We start from the raw sequence: 14,253 nt of genomic DNA on the forward strand, positions 1-14,253 counted from the left end.
AAATGCAATAAGTTGTAATAGTTAAGAGCTAAATATCTGACTTTTAATAGCAAACAAAACACAATTGTGTGCTATTTAAGTTCTATTCAGTTTACGTTTACAACCCTCTTATCTACATTGTGCTATTTAATGCCATATGTTGGAAACATGACAATTTAAAATCATTTTCCACTTAAACTGCAGTCAAAAAAAAAAAAAAAAAAAAACTTATCCTAAGTTGTGAATATTAACTGTTATGCTATTTTTAATCATACATACATGCACCAGTTTGTTAAATACGATTAAGATTTGTGGTATGATGTTTTGATATTAAATAGGTATCATACTGGAAATTGACAGTGTTAAACTGGCTTTCAATGCACTGAAGATAACATAGTAAATACATTTTCAGGAAGCCATTATCTGTTGCTGAACTTGATAGGCCCTCCGAATTGAGAGTTGCAGTACATTTCATGACTTGAATCATAAAGTAAGTATTCTAACATTCCTGCAAAACTCAATATATAAATTGCAACACAGTACATATACATTACTTGTATAAAAATAAAAAATAAAAAAAAAAATTCAAACCACATATTACTTGCATAGTTGCATGCCAATATTTCACCAAAGATAGTTAGGAAAATTTTCATTTGTTATGTACACAGATTTCGGACTTACATCAATAAATCTATTCTTAAATTAAACACTATCACCTATCTCTATTATGACTTACATGTTAAAATCTAAACTTAGTTAACTAAACTGGATATATCCTGAATTCTAATACTCCTTTGCCTACGATTATGTTCAACTCTCTGACTTAAAACCTTGTAGATCCAGATAGTTGTCTCTATTACATTGCTTGTACATCCACTTCTGATTTTGTCTTACTTGCAAATGATTTCTTACACAAAAGATAAACTACATCAGTAGTCCATTGCAAATGTAAGTATTTGATACTGATTGACATGCATTTCAAAAAAGTATTAGGAGGCTTATGTGCTTCAACTTTAAATGTATGTAAGCAATTGATACTGATTTACAGCTTGATTGAAAACACCATTTCTTACAGATGTAGTTTTGATAAACTTTACAATTACTTCTAGTACACATTTTATGAGCTAAATTCCATTCCATAGGCTAGTCTTCCTTCAGTAGAATGTAAACCTTGAATATGCTTCCACCTCTACCCACAGCTATGTATCCTAACTTGATCCCTGCAAACAAAATCACAGACAACTACACACATAACATGTAAGAATCCCTCTAGTACATTATTTATTCATGACTATAGTGCACAAACAATAAAACAAAAGTTCAAAATCTCAAGTTTGTCAAAACAATTGTTCAGAATATCCATTACAGAATTCAATTCATCATCAACCCCACCCTAATGTATCTTTCGAACTTTTGACAACAGTTTCATTTATTTTCTTCGATTCCTTGGTCAATGAAAACTCATCCAGCAAGGACCTCTTGGCAGGGCCTTCACTAACCTCATGTGGTGTGGTCATTCCAAGAGTTGCACTGGACTGTCTGCCTCATCACTTAGGAAACCCTAAATTTTCAACCATAATTGAAAAAAAAAAACCTGTCAGTTTGTTGTCATCACCAAGATAATTAAAAAACCTGTCAGTATGTTGTTTCTGAAATTGTCTACTAATGTTTTTGTTTAAGCACATGTATAATAGAGCCCTGCAAGCAGAAAACATTCTTTTAATTTTTAAAGTGCACCATACTAACTACAAAAATATTACTTCGCAGGTGAATAAGGGGGGATGAGACGTACATGTTCATCATGGAATACAAACCTTTCCTCTCCATCACTAAGTACGTACATACAACCCTTACCTTGATAGCGCTCTTATTCCTGAACGTCGACAAATCACGAGCAAGATCGTACATCCCCATATTGGCAGAACACTCCTTAGTATTTTTGCGATTGTTTGTATTGAGTGATTAAACCTGCCTTATATAGGCTTCAGTTGTAGATAGCCCAAGAGTTTCAGACCTGTCTCTCCATCAGTCTTAATTATCATTACTGTAGTCTTAAATGTTGTTTTTGAGAATCGAATCGTTAGATTCATTAAACCGGCAAAACGTGCTGCTTCATTAATAATATATCGGTTACTGATATATTACCACCCAATCGACGCCGAATACTAAGCTGCTAAAATAACAAATGATTATACACCACCATCAATACGACGCCGTTTTAGCATGGGCGAGAACTTTGCCAAAAAAGCATTTATTGCTCTTCTTCTGGCTTTTTTATTATATAGATAGATAGATAGAATATAGATTATTATTATTATTATTTACTATATTTACTATATTAAAATTTAAATAAATTTAAAAATTTAATACAAAAACTAATATTGAACACCTATATATCGCCCAATAAACAGATTTCTTACCTTCTCTTTCACTTTGAATCATTCTTTCACCTTGAATCACCATTAACAATCATTACACTAAACCCAGAAAATCCCGTCCGAGATGCGCATTTCCAGACTGTAACCGAACCTTAGATCAATTTCTGGTTTAGTTTCGTCCAACCTAAAACTATTACAACCCATTCATAAGCCAAGACAGAACACCGACATTTTAATCGACTCAAAAACCAACCAAAAAGTAAAGAAAACAAAACCCTAAAACCCAAATACTCGGTGAGCCCTGTACTCGAACTCCGGCGCGTTGGTCATCGAAGGGAAAGTAACTCAGGCGAAGAATTTCCCTATTAACACCAACATGTATAAGGTAAACCCTAACTTTATTTTATTTATTTATTGATTTCATAAATTCTGCACATTCATTTTATAAATGAATATATTTAGCTTTCGTTAGAACTAATGCAAATGAAAAAAATACCTAGATTGATTTCATCTCAGTACATGAATTTAAAAGTTTAAGAGAGCAGAAATTGATGCCAATTTGATATTCTTTTGGGTAAAGATGTTGCATAACCTTTTTTTTAATGTAATATTTTTTTCACTAATTATTAGAACTGCACAATCGAAACTGCAATATTTATAGCTTCAGCTGAATATTTTTTCTGAACAGGACACTCGGGATCTGTCAGTGAATTCTGGAATAAGCTGAAATTGTAAAATCAAGGTATGTCCAATAGTTTATTTTAAGTGTATGAATATTTTATAAATTATTAAAAGCTGCAATTTAGATGTATCAATATAAATATCACGCTCACTAATATGTTCTTTATGCAACAATATAAATGTTCATATATAGATATGCATACATATAAATACATTTTTACATCTGAACATATCTAGCTATACAAAACACTGACTAATAAAACTTTTCTCAGTATTTTGCAGATCAAAATCTACACGAATAGCAACAAAAGAAAAGAGTGCTAAAAAAGCAGTAAGTAAGTACTTTAAGTATTTCAAATGAAGAACAACAGGTACGAATCCATAATACCTTGATCTTCTATCTGCCTTGTCCTTTTCCCACATATGATAGTTGAAGAATTTAATTTTCTCATTGTAGTTGAATTTGTTTGATATGTCTTTACTTGATTTTTTCTGAAATGAATATATAGAACAATTTACATTGATGGGAAAAGACCTTATCAAATATTGATGTAGACAAGTCAACACTTAACATCAATAATTAATGCATGATAGTAGGCATAGGTGTATGCTCAAACTATGAATAGATATCCATATTGGTTTTTGTGTAACTTCTAGATTACTCAAAAAGTTAGCTATAAATTTAAATGTTTATACTTGTGACAATCACACACAATATACCATTTTTACCGACCACTACTAATACTAAAAAATAGAGGCAAGGGATGAGAAAGGAGTGATGCCATTTTTTTTATTGTGGCAGGCACACACTCACAAATTTATAACATGTAAATCTATGCTAATTCTTACCATTTACATAGTTTACAGTATAATATATGCCATATTTTCAAAATGATTTAATGCTTCGAATCTTTGATATTAAACAGAAACATTCAAAGTACATTTCTCAGATTGTATACATCTTAAGGGTGTAACCTTGCTGTTATAGCTATAAAAAGGAGGAAAAATTTAGTATTAGCACTGTAAAATGAACCAGAGAAGTTTCAAATTTTCTGTTTTCTGATTAACTGACTTGTTTCTTAATTCATGAAACTCCTTGTAAGAATGGTTGACAAATAGTTGAGTAACATTGAAAGAACTGCAGAGGCGCACTTCACCATCTGCACAATAAAATAGGCATTTACTACTTAATTGTAGGATTAGGAAAAAAGGAAATTAAACAACTATAAATAGATAGGACAGCATAGGTAACTCACTGTCCATGAACTTAGGTCTACACAACTGAATCAGTAGTATAAGAGGATAAACACCAACAAAATTGAAATAGGGGCTTAGTTCATCAACATGGTCATCCCATAGTGTACACTTAACCTGTCTTTGACTATAGAAACACTTAAACACATCAGAAAATAATCTGAAATACATAATTATAAGAAACCACAAATCAAAAGTGAATAGAGATCATGGTTATCAAGGCGGATTTTCTAGGCGCGATGCCATCGACCGCGATGAGTTTATATATATATATATATATATATATATATATATACCAATTAATATTAAATATCAATTGTCAGATTAATATTCTTGGGACTTGTATTGTATTAAGCTGTCCAATAAAGTGCAAGGAACAAGTCTCAAGGAACTTTTGAGCTGCCCAATACAATACAAGTCCTAAGAATGTTAATCTGATATTTGATATTTAATATTAATTGGTATATATATATATATATATATCCTATAATGAGGTTTGGCTTCTGGCATGCTTTGGTAAGGACAGACTCATGTCTCTTCAAAGTTTGAAATTTGTTGTGGATCTGGCAAATATTCTCTAGGCTTTCAAATATCGCTTGCCTAATTTGCCCTGCTGAGAGATGGGTAATAGATCCATGATTCTTCTTGATAAGTTGATCAATGCTATCTACCAACATTGGTGGTAGGGATGAAACAAAAGCTTGTTTGAGAACCAGAAAATCTCAGAACCAGAAGGCGCAACCAAAGAAAAGAGTAAATGTTTTGTTTGTAGAAAGCCAGGACATTATGCTAAAGATTGCAAGGAGAAGCAGGCTGCCAAGATGATATCTGAAATCATGTCCCTTAATCCTTATTGATGATGATATCCATGAAGAAGACCTTGATGGCTATCTCAGTACAGAAGATGAACCTTCAGCAAAGACAATCTTCTCCATAGAAGATGAAGTTTAGGAAGAAGATTTTATCTCATACAATTTTGAGATAAAAGAAGAAGTGGAGTTCAAGGCACCCCATGTGAATGTTCAAATCAAACACTAGTCATGCAAGCCATTCAAAGCCATAGCCCTTGTTGACACTGGAGCTCAATTTTCAATGATGAACCCGAAGCTACTACCTGATGAAGCATGGAGACCATCCCAGAAACGCCTCACATCAGCATCTGGAGATGATTTTGATGCTGGACTTGAGACCAAAGAACCCTTGGAGATAAGCATACTCCTAAACTGCAAGATTCAAATCCATGTCCTTGGATGTGGTCTTCCACGGAGAGATTTGCTACTTTGATGCCTTCAAGAAATGAATCTGTTAGTCGAATCTTAAGGTATCATCAAAGGCCCTTATTTCAAACCATACGAAGGAGAATGTAGGATGTGGCAACTCAATTTTATGGACACCCTTGCTCAGATCAGACTACAACTGGTGGAGCAATTATGCGCTACATTCCCATGATGAATTCATGAAGAAGCACAGTAAGCCCCTCTGGACCAGAAAAGAATTCTTCATTGAACTCCCGTTCAAAGAAGGAAAAGTGATCAATCCTACAAAGGCCAGCCACTCAGGAATGAATCCACAACATCTCAAAATGGCAGGTCCAGGAATGCAAGGAGTTGTTAAAGTTAGGATTAATTGCAGAATCCAAGTCCTCATGGGCGTGTGAAGCATTTTATGTTAACAAGCGAGCAGAGCAAGCAAGAGAAAAGTTAAGGCTCGTAATCAATTACCAGCCTTTGAATCAATGTCTCAAAGATGTCAAGTTTCCTTTACCAAGGAGATCTATGATTTTCTCACATCTCCCCGGAGCCCAATGGTTTTCAAAATTTGATCTTAAAGCAGGATTTTAGCAAATAGGAATCAAGCAGAAGAAAGATACAAAGCAGCTTTTTGTATCCCAGGATACCATCTTGAATGGAAGGTGATGCCTTTTGGTCTCAAAATTGCACCCAGTGAGTTCCAGAAAGTAATGACCAAGATTTTTGAACCAGTCCTTGATAGAGCCTTAATCTACATCGATGATATCTTACTTTTTAGTAAGACCATGGAGGAACATGTCTAGTTGATCAAAGAGTTCATGGAACTATGCCAAGCATATGGAGTCATGTTATTTGAAAAGAAGATGATTTTAGCCCAACAAAAGATCCAGTTCCTCGGTGTGGACATCGACCAGGGAAGATTCCAACAAGCATATTGTTCAAGAATTACTCAAGTATCCAGGTTCCTAGAAGGATATGCAGAATCATTCATGAAGATCTATGAACAACACCATGAGTCTATATTAGTTCAAGAAGAAGATTATGCAGAAATGCAGAGGTACATCTTTGCTCAAAACAGAGTCATTCCAAAAGAAATTTGGCCCAGAGAAGGAACCCAACCAGATGTTAGATAAGACGATGAGATCTATTATGAAAGGATCAAATCAGCAAGCAATCAGCACTACTATGAGTTAAGCCAAGCTCAAAAGCAGGATATCTGGTCACAAGACCCTTGGAATTTTGATGATATAGATTCTGTTCTTGAAGAAGTTGAGAAGATTGAGAAAGCTTGTGCCCAGAAATCTCAAAAAAAAAAGCTCAGAACACAGGAGCCAGTGAAACAAAGATGTTTGGAGGACAAAGAGAATACAATCTGGAATGGATAGGCAGGAATGAGTTAACTACATGGGTTATCCTAGTTATTTCAATTACTCCACAGAAAGTGATATAACATCTGATGAAGACTCCGTAATGGATTTTCAATTTCAAGGAGAATGGATGACAATGAAGACAGGACAGCCAGATTGGGACCCACCGAACTGGAAAAGAAAGAGATTTATGAGCCAAGGATAAGATTCGATCTTATCTTCCCAGCAAAGCAAATCTTATCTTCAAAGATAAGATTCCCATCCTGACAGGGTTATGTCAGCGTTATCTTTTAAAGTTTGGCTTGTTATGAAGCAGCTTTATTAAAGTACCTTTACTTTAAGTCAGTCAGGCCATCACTCCTTAGCGGCCACCTGCTATGTAATAATTATAGACAGCTGTAGTCCAGTATAGCCGTGTATTTTCTGTTCAAGAACCATCCTCCATCTCTATAAAAGGAGGTTCAGTATGCTTTGTAAGATCATCAAAGTATGAAATATAAAATTTCCTAGTTTCTAAATCTCTTATTTGAAGGTTTTAGAATAGAATTATGGTTGTGATCCTGCTATTGAGTCTAAGATAATCTCTTCTTTTAAAGAAGCTAGATTTCATAAAGTGGTTCGAGAGTGTTGTTATTGCCAGGAGAGGAGGTTGTTATTTCTCTCACCTTACTTTGATTCTAGAACAAAAGAGGACGGAGTTCTTTCTTGCGGGGGCATAGGTGGTAGTGGTGGCGGAACTTCATCATTATCATCACTATCATCCTCCTTTCTTAGGCTCCTCCTTCTAGAAGGCTTGCAACTAGGTTTCCTTTGTGGTTCTTCTGCTGGGTAGCATTGTTTGCAATCACCTTCGCACAAATCAAAGAAGCAATGATTGGAAATGGGATCCTTAAACCAAAAGACTGATTTACCAAAGCGATCGAAAGAATGAATGATTTCTCCCATTCCTGATTTCCCATAACCAAGGAAAACTGGTTCTGCATCATCATCATCTAGGTCCTAATCATAAATTTACTGCTTCTTGCCTTTCTTGAGCCTCTTCTACCACGTGAATGGATGGTAGAAATTCTGTCTTCTTAAGGTGAGCATGGTTGAATGAGATTCCAACAGTACCATCTTTTCTCTTGCTGATGGTAGCTTCATTGGATTCAATCGGCCTCCTGTTCTGGTGTAACTTCTCATAGTTGGATACCCAGGTGGCAGGGATAACCTGGATCAACTCTTATTTGGTGCACTTCCTTGGGACTTTTGTGCAGGTGACATTCCTCTGTTCATTAGTAACTAGGATGAGGCTTCTCCTCCTCCTGGAATCTTCATATCAAAAGCATGGTCTTGTAATTGATAAGACATCTGGTAGTGAATGGTGGCTTCAATGGCATTATCTTCAGCTTGGCTCCAATAATATGAACCTGAATTTTAAACACATCTTCTTCTAAAGATACGTTAAAATTAGGATAAATGGTCGCACAGACTGTTTCGGCATCAAGGGTAACCTCCATAGTGGCAATCAAGGCATGTTGGTACTCTAAGTACTTAGAATCTAAAAGGGATAATTCGGCAACCATAGGTTGACCTTCCCTGCCATGATAGGTTATGGCAAAGCGGATTGCTCCAAAATGGATGTGGGTATATCCTTCTCTTCTCCATATGCCTAGAAATTCTTCAGGGATTTCAAGAGTAATGAAGAGTAATGAACTGTTCTTGCTAGGTAGAAAATATAGGGCATTGGCTCATAGCCAAAGCTGAGATGTATTCTTTAGGGACTAAAGACCTTATCTGGTAAATGGCTTTGAGAGATTTAACCAGAAGATTGGATTGATTTCTTTTATTGAAAGCATAATAAGGATTAAGAAGTGGAAGATGAAGTTTCTTCAATTTTTTGTCCTCCTTAAGATAATTTATCTCGTAGAGATAATCCATCTTAGAAGAGAGGGATTTTTTGAGAAATGGATTTTCTAAAGAAAAAGAAGAACGTTTAGGAACAAGGGCTGTGGATGTTGAGGCAATATTTGAAGACATGGTTAAATAAAATGAAGGGATTAGAATATGTATGGCTTGCTCTGATACCAATTCGGAGAATCCCTCAAATTAAAGAAGAAAACTAGAATCAAGGTAAGGTGAGAGAAATAACAACAGCCTCTCCTGGGCAATAACAACACTCTTGAACCACCTTATGAAATCTAGCTTCTTTAAAAGAAGAGATTATCTTAGAGTGTGTTTGGAAGTCCAGAAAATGACTTCCGGAAATCATTTTCTGGGCTTTTGGTGTTTGGCTACCATTGGAAAACCTAGTCAACGGAAATTGATTTTCGTTGACTAGGGAAAATCACCCCAAAAGGGCAGTTGGGCGGAAGTCATTTTTTGCCCTTCTATTGCGCTATGTTACCATATGGTTTCTGGCGGAAACCAGAGCACTGCTCTGGTCCGATGGAACGGAAACCAGAGCAGTGCTTACCAAGTGCTCTGGTTTCCCTGCTGGGCTGCGGAAACCAGAGCACTTCCGCATGGTTTTCGGCGGAAACCACATTTGGTATCCGCCGGAAATGGGGAGAGTTTTTTTTTTAATTTTATATATATAATAATAAATATTTATAATTAAAATATTATTTTTAATAATATTATAAATATTTTAATATTTTAAATAAAATAATAAAAATATATAATTATTAAATTCTATTCATTTTTCAGAAAATTACCCAAACACACAAAGGCAATTTTCCAGAATACATTCAAACACGGGAAATGAACCTATTTTCTGGAAAATGACTCATTTTCCAGAAAACATTTTTCAGAAGTCATTTTTCTACTTTCCAAACACACCCTTAGACTCAATAGCAGGCTCACAACCATAATTCTATTCTAAAACCTTCAAATAAGAGATTTAGAAACTCATGATTAAGAAACTGATAAACTTTATATTTCAGACTTTGATGATCTTACAAAACATAATGAACCTCCGTTTATAGAGATGAAGGATGATTCTTGAACAGAAAATACACGGCTATACAGCTGTCTATAATTATTACAAAGCATGTGGCCGACAAGGAATGATGATCTGACTGACTTAAAGTAAAGGTACTTTAATAAAACTGCTTCATAACACGCCAAACTTTAAAAGATAACGCTGACATATCCCTGTCAGAATCAGAATCTTATCTTTGAAGATAAGATTTGCTTTGATGGGAAGATAAGATCGAATCTTATCCCTGGCTCATAAATCTCTTACATTTCCAGTTCTGTGGGTCCCAATCTGGTTGTCTTGTCTTCATTGTCATCCATTCTCTATGGAAATGAAGATCCATTACGGAGTTTTCATCGGATGCTATAGCACTTTCTGTGGAGTAATTGGAATAACTAGGATAACCCATGTAGTTAACTCATTCATGCCTGTCCATTCCAGATTGTCTTCTCTTTGTCCTCCAAACATCTTTGTTTCACTGGCTCCTGTGTTTTGATCTTTTCTTTTGAGATTTCTAGACATAAGCTTTCTCAATCTTCTCAACTTCTTCAAGAACAGAATCTATATCATCAAAATTCCAAGGGTCTTGTAACCAGATATCTTGCTTTTGAGCTTGGCTTAACTCATAGTAGTACTGATTGCTTGCTGATTTGATCATTTCATAATAGATCTCGTAACATTGTCTAACATCTGGTTGGATTCCTTCTCTGGGCCAAATTTCTTTTGGATGACTGTTTTGAGCAAAGATATACCTCTGCATTTCTGGATAATCTTCTTCTCGAACTAAGGGTGTGTTTGGAAGCCCGGAAAATGATTTCCGGAAATCATTTTCCGGGCTTTGGGTGTTTGGCAAGCATTGGAAAACCCAGTCAACGGAAATCATTTTCCGTTGACTGGGGAAAATAACCCTCATTTCGCAAAAAATGACTTCTGCCAAATTTGGGCGGAAGTCATTTTCCGCCCACAACAACACACACACATCACCGTTTCCGGCGGAAACCAGAGCAGTGTGCTCTGGTTTCTCGCCGGAAACCAGAGCACTGCTCTGGTTGTTCCTCGCTGCGGAAACCGAAACCAGATCTGGTTTCCGCCGGAAACGGGGGGTTTTAAATTTTGAATATTATTATAAATTATAAATATTATTGTAAATATTATTATAAATATTTTAATATTTTAAATAAAATAATAAAAATATATAATTATATATTTCTATCAAATTTCTGGAAAATGAACAAAACACTCAAATACGTACAGTTTTTCAGAATGCATCCAAACACTGAAAATTAAACAATTTTTCGGAAAATGACTCATTTTCCAGAAAACATTTTCCAGAAGTCATTTTCTTGCTTTCCAAACACACCCTAATATAGACTCCTGGTGTTGTTCATAGAACTTCATGAATGGTTCTGCATGTCTTTCTAGGAACCTGGATACCCATGCTGTGACTTCTCTGTGCAGATGAACTGTGAAAAATTCTTGGACTTGGCACAACGTCTTCCAATATTTTAATGGATAAGACCCAAGTTAAGAGTTTTATTAAATTCTTCTCAACAAAAAGATCTAATTCCTTTCTTAAACTGGGCTTGTGAAATTCCATCAAAATATGATACTTATGGCATAAGTATCAAAATATCCAATTTAACTCTTCTGGCCAATCTTGAATCTGAGCAATAAAAATTTTAGCAAATGGATACTTTGGATGAATACCATATGGTTGCAGCATGTGACCTCCATGGTATCTGAATAGTCAGACTTCTCATTCTGTTCTTCTTTCTTCTAAGTATTCATGACTCCATGGAAATTCAGTTGTATCAATGTCTGGTGGGAAATCTGCATTTGGAGAACTGCTTGGATGTGTGTTTTGGTTGGAACTTCCTTCACCTATCATGTAGACTTCACACACCTTTGGGTTCACCTTGATCTGGAACTGCAGTTGGGGAACTTGCTACCTAGACAAGAAATCTGCTACTACGTTCTTCTCCCCTGCAATATGACGAACATCATAGTTGTATCTATAGAACCATTGTTGCCATCTTAATGCCTGAGCTTGAGGGATTTCCTTCCTTTTGAACTGCAGCATCTTTGGAAAGGCTGACATGTCTAATTCAATAAGAAAATTATAACCGATTAGATGGAAATTAAACTTCTTAATTCCATTCTTCACGGCTAAAATCTCTTTGTAAGTGGAATGGTAATGGAGTTCTCTATCTTTGTGCAGAATCAACCAGCCATGGTGATCTAGAAAGTTATGAAGATGACTTTCCTCCTTTGGAAAGTTTTCAAAGGGAAAGTGCTATGCATGCTCCAAAAATCCCAGCTCCCAAGGAAAGATTACCAACAGGCCAGTTAAGAGAACAATCATCCATAGAGCAGACTTTAAACTGGTAGATGGAGAATGCTTTAGTTCAAAATCGGACTCTCAAGTCCATTTCTAGCAACCTTATTGAGCTAAGTCACAAGTCTGGAGAATACTACTTGAAGATCGACTCAAGGATCCAGATTTTGGAGAAAAGATTGGAGCAAATCCCTTTTGAAAGACCTTATGGTCAATCACTCCAAGCCCACTTCCAGTACCAAGCTAATGAAACTGCTTCTATCAAGGGCACGATAGAACAATTGAAATCTGAGATCAGACCTAAACAGCCTTACCAACCCAGTTTGTTTGAACCACTCCAAAACTATCCATCAATTCCTGTTCCAGCACCACTTTATCAAACCAGCTCTTTGACCAACCCATCCTTTCAGTCTGGAAACCCTATGCTTCCTCCAACCGATGCTTTCATCCTAGAAGAATATCACAGAAGGAATAAACTCAAATAGAAATCCTCACAACCTCCCCAAATGCCTCAAAAACCGTACCACCAACTTCACAAACAACCCAAGATTCCCAAGCAAGATTTTCAGGAGTATCTTCTTCTTGGAGGATTAGAAATCCTGCTCACCCCTTACATCAGCAAGTGTTCAGACCCCTTACCTCAACCAGCTTCAACCTCAATACCAAGTGACCAGATATGAATATTTTCGACCTTTAACCTATTATTGGAGCAAGTTAGCGCCTGGGCTGGGTTCAGGGAGCAGCGGCCACGCCACGGCGAGGAGTCTGATCGCCATCAGAGAGCTCACGCGCCACCGTCATGCGCAGGCGCGCGCGGTGATTTCCGGCGACTTCGTCGGTCGTTTTGTTTAAGGCGAGGCGAGCAGATTAGGCGGTCATTCTAGACCGCCCGGACGCCTAGGCGTCGACTAGGCCTTGATATTGATAACCATGATAAGAGATACACACCTAGTGTGTTCAAGAACAAAATCAATTAGCCTAGTCATTTTACCAGCTATGACCTTTTCAAAAGGAGAATAAATCTCAACCACACGCCCAATAACATGTATTTTAAAAACCAAATAAATTAATTAAAGAATGTATTTACAATATTCCACCCCATTCAATTTATAAGTCTCTTTGATTGTATAGGTTCAAATTTAGATAAATATTACCTATTAAGACTTTCTCATCAATATCTTTTTTTGAAAGTATGTCTTCAAAACTCTTGAAGCGAAACATTATTTTAGGAAAATTAACACGCTTATACTCCTTCATAAGCGTGTCATGCTTGAATTTTATCATATACTGAAGCATGCTTGTTTTGTATTTGAAGAAGTTAATGATACATAGGAAATTTCTAATACCATATACTTTTCCCTCCGTGAATATGTTGTTATATTTCCCCACAAGGTCCTTAGGTATATGTACATGGATGAACATACCCTAGATTGGAAAAAAAAAAAAAAAAGTCAACCAACCTGCTTCAAACACTAATAGCATGTTAAAATGTAAATAACCAACTTGCTGATCATGAAAGATACACTCTTGACTTCTAATAATTGTTTCTCTCTTGATTTCAGATACTGCATAATTATGGACACAACTCAACCGGATTGCCTTATTTGTCTACTTAGGATGAAGCTGCACACCAACTATAAATTGGCCACTCATGTTGAAAGAGTAAGAAGGTAACAGAAGCTGGTTTGGTTATTTTTGCAAAAACTGGTTACCTCGGTTTGCAAAGGTTTCAATGTTGTAATTAGTTGGACTGCATTTTGTATTTGTAAATAGAGAATCAATAGGGATGTATTTATAGTGGTAGAAGCAAGGGTGTAAGATGTATTAAATAATAGATATTGAATGTACTTGGACAGCAGGCTATACCAACAGCAGTTTGAAATTCACACGCTACAGTAAACATGTGATATGACTAAATCTAGAATAGGCCATTACCCTATAATTGAGAGTAACATCAGATTATAAATAGGCGGGAGATCACCTAATTTGAAATCTACAAAGTATACAGCTCATGGTAAAAAAAAAAAAAAAAAAAAAAAAAAAAAAAAAA

General features: G+C 35.8%; 1 long non-coding RNA gene across 2 annotated transcripts in view; it reads left to right on the forward strand.

The window, feature by feature from the left end:
• The first annotated feature begins 2,415 nt into the window (after positions 1-2,415).
• The window catches only part of LOC116031785, a 14,974-nt gene continuing 3,136 nt past the window's right edge, over positions 2,416-14,253 (forward strand). For both annotated transcript variants that reach the window (XR_004100663.1, XR_004100664.1), the window contains exons 1-3: positions 2,416-2,742; positions 3,046-3,099; positions 3,311-3,369. This is a non-coding gene — a long non-coding RNA (uncharacterized LOC116031785). The remainder of the gene's footprint in view (positions 2,743-3,045; positions 3,100-3,310; positions 3,370-14,253) is intronic.

This window comes from Ipomoea triloba, chromosome 10, assembly GCF_003576645.1.
Source record: "Ipomoea triloba cultivar NCNSP0323 chromosome 10, ASM357664v1".
Lineage (NCBI taxonomy): Eukaryota > Viridiplantae > Streptophyta > Magnoliopsida > Solanales > Convolvulaceae > Ipomoea > Ipomoea triloba.